Source organism: Zalophus californianus, chromosome 2 (genome assembly GCF_009762305.2).
Source record: "Zalophus californianus isolate mZalCal1 chromosome 2, mZalCal1.pri.v2, whole genome shotgun sequence".
In the NCBI taxonomy this organism is placed as follows: domain Eukaryota; kingdom Metazoa; phylum Chordata; class Mammalia; order Carnivora; family Otariidae; genus Zalophus; species Zalophus californianus.
The window spans coordinates 63,721,027-63,732,710 of NC_045596.1; the positions used below are offsets into that span (position 1 = coordinate 63,721,027).

The window sequence follows — 11,684 nt, forward strand, 5'->3', positions numbered from 1 at the left end:
CAGCTGTTCAATGAACACGGCATATTTTGTTACCTCATCAAGAAGCAGAGGAAGATTATGTTGTGATCAGGTTTTGTATGGCTATAGTCAATGCTTTTCTGATTGTCTGAGCCCCAGTGATTGATTTAATAGGTCTACTCCAGGGCAGTTACTCATCCCTGATATTTGTCCAACTCAAAGCTCCATGTTATTTATGTAAACGATGCTTTATATGCCTTCCATGAAGATAAATCCAAGTTGACAGAACTGTTTAAGAGATGAGTGTGCCAACCAATTGGGATTATGATCCACAGAATATATCTATATCAACTTTCATGTTACTTCACTGGCAAATTGGGAGCTTTGGAGGATAAGAGGATAAGATATGATTGGAAGAATCTATTTTCTACTCTGAAGGTAGTATTTTGACATTTTGGAGGACTGCGCATCTAGGAAGACTTCCGAACACAAACAAAGAAAAACAGGCTTGGGAACAGATTATTTGTCTTTGAAAAATGAAAACACCTCTAAACCATGGGGAAAATAAACCAGAGTCATTTAGACATACCCAGCATTTGGAAAATGTTCTTGTGTGTAATGAGTTATGCATTTTTAGCTTTGGCCAGGGATTTTTTTCTTTTACATGGTAGAATATGAGCCTTATGTGTTCTTTATACATGTGGTTATTAGGAGATCAAAAGGTTGTATGTGATTTCTTCTTTGAGCATGACGGAGTGAGGTCTATGAATTGTCCCCTTCTTTTATAAGAAATAATCCAAAAGCCAAAAAAGAATAAGGAGATCAAACTTGATCTCTGATAGAACTGGGAGATACATGAAATCTCAAAACAATAACAATAAAGTAGGAAAAAATTAACAGCTAAAAACAATAAAAGGCCAACTGGGACAGATAAACACGTGAAAAGAGGACTTGCATAGTGACAGAGCTCAACAAAAGCTCAACACAAATCTCTCAAGTATGTTACACTGAAATATAAAATAATAGACATTTTATTTGCAACAATGGGAATAGAGAATATCTTTGGATGCCTGAAAGTCAGGGTTGATGGAGGAATCATGTGAACAATCCATGATTGCAGAAAGTAACTCTGGTTGTAGGAAAGAGGAGGATACTTTATATTACTAACAGTGCTGCAGTCTGTTAGCAGGGAAGATGTAAAACCTAAAATAGCTTACACCGGCAACTCTGTCATAAGCAGAACTGCTGGGAGCCTACAACACAGCTTTAACCATTCTTCCACCAAAACCTTCCTCAGAGGGCTAATGGGAAGGGTACTCATCTGAAAGGTGAATGATAATGCTAACAGGAACCAGCACAGACTCCAAATGATAATGCTAACAGGAACCAGCGCAGACTCCAAATAAAGCTGTTACAAAGGGAAAAAAGAGGTAAAGAAACAGGAAAAACAAATAACAGGTGAAGAACATTCACCAAGAAAAATATACCATGGAGGAGGTAAAAATGATAACCACATAGGTCATCAAGAATTAGTAAAAAAAACAAAGCAAAACAAAAAAAACTCTTAATGAGACAATCATAACTGAAAAAATAAAAGGACATAGTAGAGATATAAGAGCTCAGGAAAAATGCCCCTCCAGATATACTTCCCACGCTTGTCCACCCCTCTGTGCCCCAGGAAGCTGAGCTCTGAACTACCTCAAAAGGTTTCCTTTTCTAGCTTTTAGTTGGGCGTGGCCAACAGGGGGTACTGCACTAATCTTTGACGGTTCCCCACATTCTGCCTTCACCTTTGTAAAAGTCTCTTTAGTAATTTTCTTCAATTTGACTGTGCCATCTCTTTTCTGCAAAAATCCTAACTGATAAGATGATGAAAAATGGCAAAGCTAAGCCATGAAATAGAAGGGGAAAAAATTAAATACTATAGAAATGAGCCAGATTGGAGGCAGCACAAAGGAAAATTGTGCCTTCTGAACAGAGGCACAATTAAGGATGAGAATTAGAAAATATGTAAAATGTAATTAAAATAGTTTGAAAAGGCAAGGGAGAAAATAATGGATATGGAAGATAGGCAAATCAGTATCATGGACAAAGAGAACCAAAATAATATAACCAAACAAATACTTAAAGATATAATTCAGTATAGCTTACCAAAAATAAAAGACTTGAATCTACAGATGGGATGCATATGGCATATCTAAGAAAAAAAATAACACAGAATGATCAAAACAAAAATTCATCCTAGTAAAATTTCATAGTTTCAATATATATTTATATATATTCTACATCCAGATAGAAAGACTAAGACACTTAAGGAGAAAAAAAAATGCAGGATAGCCTCAGACTTCTATCAATACTCAAAGTTAACTGTGGAACAATCAATGCCAACTAAGTCCTTGAAAAAAGACTGATTCAAGAATCTTTATACCCAAACTGCAACTCAACATAAAGGCAACATTTTTGAACATAGAGAAACTCAGAATATAGTTTTTAGAGTTCTTTTTAACTTCAGCCTTCCTTTGATGAATGGAGAAACTGGCAAAAAGATTGATGTGTGAATTGAATCCCTGGAACTAAGATCAAAACTAGTATGAGAATTATTGTAAAAATTAGAATGTAAATCTTAAAAACCTAGAGAAATAGAAATTATATATCCAACCCAAAAGCTGAGATGAGCAGCAAGAGGTGGAATAAATGTGCTGACCTCTTTTTTTCACAAATGGATAGATATTATTTAAAGCAGGTAAGTAAATTAATAGAGATATACAGATATCTGGAGATGTAAAGGTGGATTGATTTTGGTACTATCGGGAAACAGATGGCACACTCAAAAAGGGTGATTTAAGAGGGTTTAATGAAGGTCTGTTTATAGAGGCCTGGGAAGAAAAAAAAGAGATCAATAAGGGATGAGGTAGCAAACATCAGGAAGACATTAATTACCATCTCTGTGTCTGAAGGGGAAAGTGGAGAGAACTATGACCAGAATATGAAGAAAGAAGCACTCATGGCAGAGTGTCTGCTGGACAAGAGTTGGAGCCATAGATAGAGGAAATCAAATTTAAAAATTGTGGCTGAAGAAGGGGTGCTGAGGAGTAGGTATCTTGTTCAATTTTTCTCTTTCTACTTGGTTTCATTGACTCATCCTAACTAGAAACCAGAAGGGGGGAGGGAATCTCGTTAAGGGAATTCATAGAGGTCAGCCTTCCATAGAATAGAGCAGGGTATCACAGCCATACAAAAACACACTTATTCTATGTTCTCCTTTCCCTCTGCTGACCCTCGCTGATGAGTGCTTTACCTAGTAAGATAAACAAACCTTAATGCTTGTAGGATCTGAGTTATTAGGTTATGGCAGGTTTTGGCCACTACTTTTAAACAAGAGAGTACTATGATATGTCTTGGTGAAACTCCTGGATTCCAGACATAGTCTTCTTTGTGCAAGTGTATAACAACAACACAAGTTTCCTTCCAGGAAATGGCATCAATTATCCTGGTCAAAATGGTTTGCCGGTTCAGAAGCATGAGGAACCAAAAATGGCCAGGCACAGTCATAGCTTCCAATGTAATAGACCTGATAAAAGTATTCCTCTCTAGAATACCAGGACGACTAAACCCACTGAACCAAGATTATCGAGTTGGGAAGCAAAAATTAAGTAGGTTATTAGGTATAGTATAAGGACCACTACCACCTCCACCCTTGGCTCTCAAACCAATATATTCTGACTATTGGAGTCCTAACACTATACACTGGCACCTGGTTTAAGGTATACGCTGCTCCTTATAGAAAGTTTCCCAAACTCTCAAGGTTGAATGCCACTGAACTTTCAGTTCCACTGTTTTATACCAGCCATTTCTAGAAGATGGGACATAGGGTAAAACCAGTGATTCCATGAGCATGAGCCCATTGCTACATTTCCTTAGCTATAAAATAGGTTTCTTGCCCAAGGTTCCTTGCTTGTGCAGCATTACAGGGCAATGAAAAAGGTGTTCTTAAAGTTCACAAATAATGGTATTGGAGGAGTGTTGTAGACTGAGAGGGAAATCCATATCCAGAGTAAGTTTATTTTTCTGTAAAGGCAAACTGTTATATCCTCCATGAGAGAAGGGATCCAGTGTGGACTTGCAACCATGTTGGCACTCAGCAGTGGTGGTAGTCAGACCAGCCTTGCTGAGAGAAAAAATTATGTTGAGCCCATACATACATAGCTTCCATCCTTGACAATATGGACACTCAGTACAAGAAACTACTGAGCAAGTATTGGGGTTACTAGAGAAATAGACTTTACAACACATAGTTTAGATATGTTTCCTGTAAGCAATATATGGCCAAAAATTTTTATGTGTATGAATTCAGTCTGATCATCCGATTCTATTTATTATGCTATTTTATATATTTGTATTTTTTTCTAGAGGAAATTCAAGTTCTGTTTGTTACTCTTGTTGTTTATATTAAATTTTTGTTTATTCTTGTCTTCCTAATGATCTGATAGTAATGAAGCTGCCTCCACACAGATCCATAGTCCACAAGACTGCAGCCTGGCCTACTCCTTTCTGCTGCCAGGGCCTTCGTACACGTCAACTGGCTAGGCTTAGTTCTAGGCATTAGACTATATCCTTCCCCACAACTCAACTCCCTATAAATCTGTTATCTGAACCACCAAGTTGGCAACACTTTTTTTTTGACCTTTTAGTTTTTTTTTTTTTTTTAATGATTTTATTTATTTATTTAGTTGAGAGAATGAGCACACAAGCAGGGAGGAGAGATAGAGGGAGAGGGAGAGAGAAATCCAAGCAGACTCCATGCTGAGTGCAAGCCCGATTCAGGGCTCGATCTCATGACCCTGAGAGCATGACTTGAGCTGAAATCAAGAGTCTGATGCTAAACTGACTGAGCCACCCCTGTGTCCCCTTTTCAGCCTTTTATTAAGAGATACTAACTCCAGTTTACTGATTTCCCTGGGACCTTTTAATTTCCTATCATCCCACCGGATGCTTGTCTATTACTACCTGCTTCCATACCTGTGGCTCATGATACTCATGTCCTTTGAGTTTCTGGTCCACAAAGATGTTCATCTTACTCTTGAGCCTGGCTAAGTTGTTTTGGTTATTGTTCCTTATATTTTATACATCTTTGCTATATATATTGAAAAAGAGTATGCCAATGAATAAACCTACTTTTAATTCTGAATGGCTCTACCCACTATCTACTACTTAGTGGTTAAGGAATAAAGAGAAATATCTGAATATTTAAATATTTGTACTTATTGAACTTAAGAGCTACTTTACTCTGTTTATATTCATGGGGTATTGTATGTCTTCAATCCCTTGTGTTTAATTACTAATAAATTATTGTTAACAATAATAATATTCTATTCACCTATTTTGGCAAATTTTATACTGTAGCATAGGTAAGACTTCTTGGTACTTGTTATATGGGGAGGGATGAATTAGAGTAATGAACTTAAATAGGGATATAAGTAATACTCTGGATTTTTCTTTAAAAACCGATTATAGTAACAGAGCACAGCAGAGATGTGACTTAAATGGGAGCAGACATGGCAAGGACTTTAGCACTTTAGTTGAATAAAAGTTCTGTATAATAATTATTAATATAAGTTTGCTCAAAAAATTTCATTCATTCTAGGAATAATAATAGAAATACAGTGATGAGAAAAAGGTTGTTGGATATTGCCTCTCTGCTCTCTACGGGTCATGCTAAACACAGACTATTACTTTCAGTCCCAGCTGCCACACTTTAAAAGGAACAAATCTGGAGCTTATTTGGAGAAGAGAAATAAAAATGTTAAAAGTTGTGAAAACTATTACAGATAAGGAACATTTTAAGCAACCAACCATTGAAGGACTCCATAAGCGTCTTCAAAAATTTCAAGGATATTAATATGAAAGGAAGATTAATCATAGCCCATGTGGTTCAAGAACTAGAATGGATAGCTATATATGTTTTCTAATTCTATAAAATTAGAAAATATTGAGAATTTCCTAAATATTAGAATTTTGCAAATAAATTCAGCTATCTTTATTGCAATGAGTTTCCAATCATTGGAGTTATTCACATAAATGCCAATGGATATTAAAGATTAATACCTTCATTGTATCAATATCTTTTCCTTTGAGGTTCTACCATTTATCAAGTTATACCTCACTAAACGCATACATTTTTGTAAACCCTTGTCAACTTCACTCTTGCATTATGTGCCAAATTCTCTTTCATGTGCTCTGCCTTTACAAATGTTATTCTACCCCATTTTTTATCTCCATCACTATTTTTGCTTAGCTAACCTCTTTTTGTCTTTAAGTCTCAGTTCCAATATCACTTCTTCCTGGAAGACTTCTTGGGGTTTTCTGATTTTAAGTCTAACTCCCAGTAAGTCATGAACTTCTTTAAGTAAAACACTGTGTACCGTCTGAGTATAACTGCCACTCTCTATGGTTCTTGACACAGTGGATAAATGGGTGGATGGATTAATTACCTGATTAAGATTTGTAGTACCATTCCAGCCTAAACAGAAACAAGACTTAAGTGTCAGCATTTCTGCAAAAGAAGGCATATAGAAAGTGGTCAGTGGCAAGACATATTAATTTTGGAAAAGGAATTAAAATAGAAAAATAACAAAAGGCCAACAGGAAAAATTTAAATTGGAAAGCTATAGAAGCATTATTTGAAAGGGAGAGAGAAAATATGTGCTTGTGAAGAAATCATTTCACCTCTGTATATTGTTTTCTATGGTTGATTCAACTCAAATGTTCTTGATTAGGATGATTTTTCATGAAGATTCAATTTTACTTATGTAAGAAGCTAAAACAATCTAGAGAAAAAATTATATTTTATCGATATGTTTCTAAAATATTCCATTCACTGGCAATTACCTTCTTTTACAATGTGAAGGGCATCTGCATTCTATATTGGGAATACATGGGCCAGGTTGTTATATGACCAAATAAATCACTACTGTGTTCTAGTTTGATAACTTTGCCCCTCTGTAATCCTATGGATATAAAAGTATATATGGGAGACACCATGATAATTGTTTTATGATGGGAAACTAGTATATTCTCAAGTCCTATAGCCTTTAAAAAGATAAAAAGGAGGGGGAAAAAGCCCTTACGAATTCATACTTGCAAAACAATTGCAGTCATTTTCTCGGGTGAAGACTAAATTATTTTACATTATAGTGTGCACGTCTATGATAAGTAGATTACTATAGATCATTCCAAGAGGAGGTGGAGGGAAGATTGCACTAACATTAGCTTCTCTGGTATTTGCAGGCTGTAAATTTCTTTAAATGATAGATGTAAAGATGGAAGACAGATGGATAGAGGAAAAGACAGAATCAGATACTGGATGAGTTAGTGCTGCAGCTTGTGCTTCAGCACTGTCTTATTACCACAAGGCTAGCAAGCGTCAAAGGCCCCCCCATATCCCCCACTCCCTCCCCCTGAAATGTACCGATTTATATGAAAATTAAGATTACAAATTAAAGCCTGGCTATCCTGGAGTTTTCCAGTTCATCAGCCATCCAATAAAAATGATGTCAAGCCTGTATGCATAATTCCCAGAAGATTACTTTGTCCTTACAGCTAAGCCCTGTCCCTGATATGAAAGATCTCTATCCACTTTTATTGAAATAAAGAACTAACATCATAATCCCAATATTGAGGTATAATCTTCATTATCTCCTGACCCTCTTGAGGTTCCCCCAATCTATATTACTTCAGATTTGTTTATTTATAATCCTTATGTATTTACCTTTGTTGAGATAGGATTAAAAACTGGGGGGAGGGAAGCTCCAAAAAATCCTTATGATCTCATGATTGAGTTTCAATTCACCAACAATCAACTAATGTGTTAGACTGAGGGTTTTTTTTTTTTTTTTTACTGGTTCTTATAGTTGTATAGTCTAAGCTTGAAAAGGCATTAATTGGTCCCCTGAGTGTCCTCATTTCACTAAATGAATTATTTCCAATCCAACCTGGTTTGTGAAATGATGGCAGCATCCTCTTTTCTTATTTATTAAAATAGGTGGGGGAGGAGTTAATGAAAAGATAAACACTGATAGAATCATCCAAAGTAACTTTTATCTCTTTTCTTAGGAAGTTTGGATTCATACCTATAGTTAATTACTGGTAAACCACAATCCCCCAACCTCCCCGCCCCCCTCAAGAGCCTTAGTGGCCTCTGGCTATGCCTCAGGCTGTTAACTACCAAACTAGTCATTAATGCTGGTCAAGATGATTTCTTGGAAATCATTGCTCATTTATTTTTATTTTTAATAGACAAAACAGACTTTGTTCTGCACAAAGAATGAAATAGTACTTTAGTCATTTTTTTCCCTTTCAAAAGCATAAAGAAACACCTATGAAAAACATTTTACTGTGGTATTTTAAAAACATTTCAAATATTAACTTAATTTTACTTCTAAAGTGCAAATCGGGTTTGCAATGTCCTGGTTTTCACTGATAATCATGTTTTCTTACTTTAAATGAATTTTTGCTATTGTATTTGGAAAAACACATCTTGATTAAGAGATTTAGTAAGTGTCCTTAGTCATTTGTACCTATTATTTTTATGTTTTGTGCAAGGAAATGTTAGAATAATATTATTTGGCTTTTAGATTTGAAAATAGTATTGGCATAAAACTGCACTGGAGTGTTTTCTTCTTAAAATAAGATTTATTAATTGTAAAGGACTCTTGTTCTACCATTATTTGATATAAAGTGGGATTTGTTATAATTTTTTCATTGGCTCAATTATTCCTCATCTGTGAACCCTTCCTTTTCATTCGATCATGCTTTTACTTGAGCACCTGCTATTGCCTGGGCACACTCAGAGATATATAAGAAGAGAATGGAAAAGAAAGACCGGGCAGACAGAAACAGCTTTTTGCATAAAATGATATTCAAACATATAATCCTATGTTAGAATTATCAGTCTTATTAAAATGTTTACTTACTAATTGGAAGGGAAGTAGCTGGAACCAGTATTTATTATGCATCTAATATTTTCTGAATATTGAGCTGGGTAATTTACATGAATTTTCTGATTTAACCCCTACAACAATTTTGCAGTCCTTACAGAAATCCTACAATTATTCCTATTTTATGGATGTAGAAATTGCGACTTTATTGAAGATAATGGGAAAAAGAATAGAAAGAACTAGAGGAAAGATGTAGAAAAAAAGTTTTGGAGCTTCAAAAACAAACATCGCTTACTTAGTACCCTATCCCTTCATTTGCTCATAGACAGGAAATGCATTCTCCCTTTCTTTTGAAAACTGTGGCCCAAGACGGCAGGACACCCCCCCCTTGGAGTCCCAATTTAGATCTTTCAATGACCAGATGAGAATGATACTGACAAAGCAGGTTTATCCCACCAATCAGAGATTCATTTGAATTAAATACGTGTATATTCTTTAAAGGATCAAGCCTGCCAGTTATTAATAATTTAGTGATTTTTTTAAAAAAAAAACTGCTTATTACCAGCTATGATGTGGGATCTGCAACTATCTATTTGCTTATTTATTTATGGGAAGTAGGGACAGAAGGGGAAAAAAATTGAAAATACTATCTAAGAATGTGAATTATTTTGAAGGAATTCTAGTCTACGCAAGGGGTGTATAATTTAAGCCCAGAAAAGAATAATAGAATACTGAGTATCAGGGCTGGAAGAAGAATTCAGGGCAAAGAAGTGAAAATTCATTTATGCCCTTGGCTTAGCCTAGCCCTATCTGACATAAGACGGTGTGTACCATGTCCTGGAAAAGGTTTATAATTTATAAAGCTTTGAATTCCCAGGGATAAGCCATGAATTACAGGGTGATTCTAAAAGCTTTACATTCTAAGATAAGCCCCTATTTATGCTTTTTCCTCATCAAAAACAGGAACTTCTGTTTTTTAGCGAAACTGACCCAAATGTTTTCCAACTAGAATTTTGCTGGTATACAAAAATTTAAATTGTAAATACAGCCTTCTTTCTTTATTCTGAAACTCCTCCTTTTCATTGTGCAAATAGGATTGCAATCAGTTATTAAAAAATGATCTCTCTATATATATATATTTTTTGGACCAGGATAATAGAGGACTTAAAACAAATTTCATGAAGAATCTTGGACTTTCTAACGGCTGACAATTTCTTCCATTATTATACACTATTACTCTTAAACTGATTTTCTCTGAATTTTGATATTTATCATTAGCTGACAAATTATTATTTCAGGTTATTTCAGGTGCCTGGGAAGGGTTTAGTGTTTGATAGGGTTGCCATCCTTACAAAACAGGGTATACGGAATTATTTAAATACTTCTAAAGCAGATGCCTCAGAGTATAACTCCAGGCGTAACCCACAATATGTGAGCCTAAGCACTATACACTACTACCACTACACATTAACTTAAGGCAGCTGAGATAAAGATACTAATCAATTAGACTCACAAAAGCTGTGACACTTTAGCCGAAGATGCTTCCTGGATATAAATTAACTGAACCCTTGCCCCAGACCCCCAATTTTAAGGAAGAAAATAAAATTAAGAACATGTATGAAGTGCTGGAAAATATACCACAAATCATTGCTTTTCATGTTGAGGAGTGCTTCACAAGGGATACACAGGCAAGGGGAATTTTAAGGGACTTAAAATCTGTATCCTCAACTTCCAATGTACATCTTCCTAGACCGATCTGCCTAAAAGCACTCCTGTGGTGTTGGTTCTCTCTTACCTTTCCTTCACACTAATCTTTCTTCTATTTTACAAAAAGAAAGGTTTACCCCTCACTCATCAGGAATCTTGTAAGTAGGGTACACTGTTCCAGGACACAAAATGTCTTGGATGCCAAGGGGAAATTAGAAATATTTGCTTCCTAGAAACCTCCTTATATGAGGGAGTCCATAATTTTCAAGATTCTTTATAACATCTATTATTTAACAAACTTTAGCTTTTGTATCTGCTTTCAGTAAAAAAGTAGGGACTGTGGGACTTAATACCTTGCTTAGGGCTCTGGCATGGAAAATCAACCAGATGCTTGCCCTAATGAACTACTGGTTTACTGAAGCTTTTGAGTATGTGAAAACTTTGGTCACTGTGTGTATGTATGTGTGTGTGTGTCTCTTTTCCTCAAAACCATGCAAATGGGAGGCAAGTACAGTTTGATTTACATGAATAATCTTACTACATATGAATGCTTAGGTCATAGAGAACAAGAGATAAACAATTTTATTAAGCCCCTTTTGTTTTTAAATGAATATACAGTTGATTTCCTACATTTATAAGAATCCACTCCCTTCTTCACCCCTTGAAATATCACATACATTACACATTCATCATTGCCAAAGCACTGATTTTTTTCTGGATGGCTAGGAAGGAAAAAGAAAATGAGTGATCAATGTTATTTTGCACCAGTTTGAACGTGGGGATAAAAATCTCTGGAAGTAGAAGTGTTAGTTAGCAATAGCATTTACATGTGTAAACAAATTACAATGCAGTTTTTCTTATACTACCTCATTACACAATAACCCTGAGGGCATGGAAGTTATTTTTATCTCTATTTTACAAATGAGAGAATTGACATGCCAGAGGATATCCAGGTAGTAATAAGCCAAACTAGGATTAAAAGTTAAGCCTTTGGACTCCGAGGTCTGTGATTTCCCACTCTATTAAACCATCTCTTATGAAAATTGTTCAACTTGCTAAAGACTATGTTCTCTAGGTAAGCTT

At 35.4% G+C, this 11,684-nt stretch overlaps 1 long non-coding RNA gene across 1 annotated transcript in view; it reads left to right on the top strand.

Moving 5' to 3' along the window:
* LOC113925807 overlaps window positions 1-11,684 on the top strand; it is a 172,330-nt gene that overhangs the window by 128,849 nt on the left and 31,797 nt on the right. The window contains exon 2 of the long non-coding RNA XR_003521063.1: window positions 2,916-3,050. This is a non-coding gene — a long non-coding RNA (uncharacterized LOC113925807). The remainder of the gene's footprint in view (window positions 1-2,915; window positions 3,051-11,684) is intronic.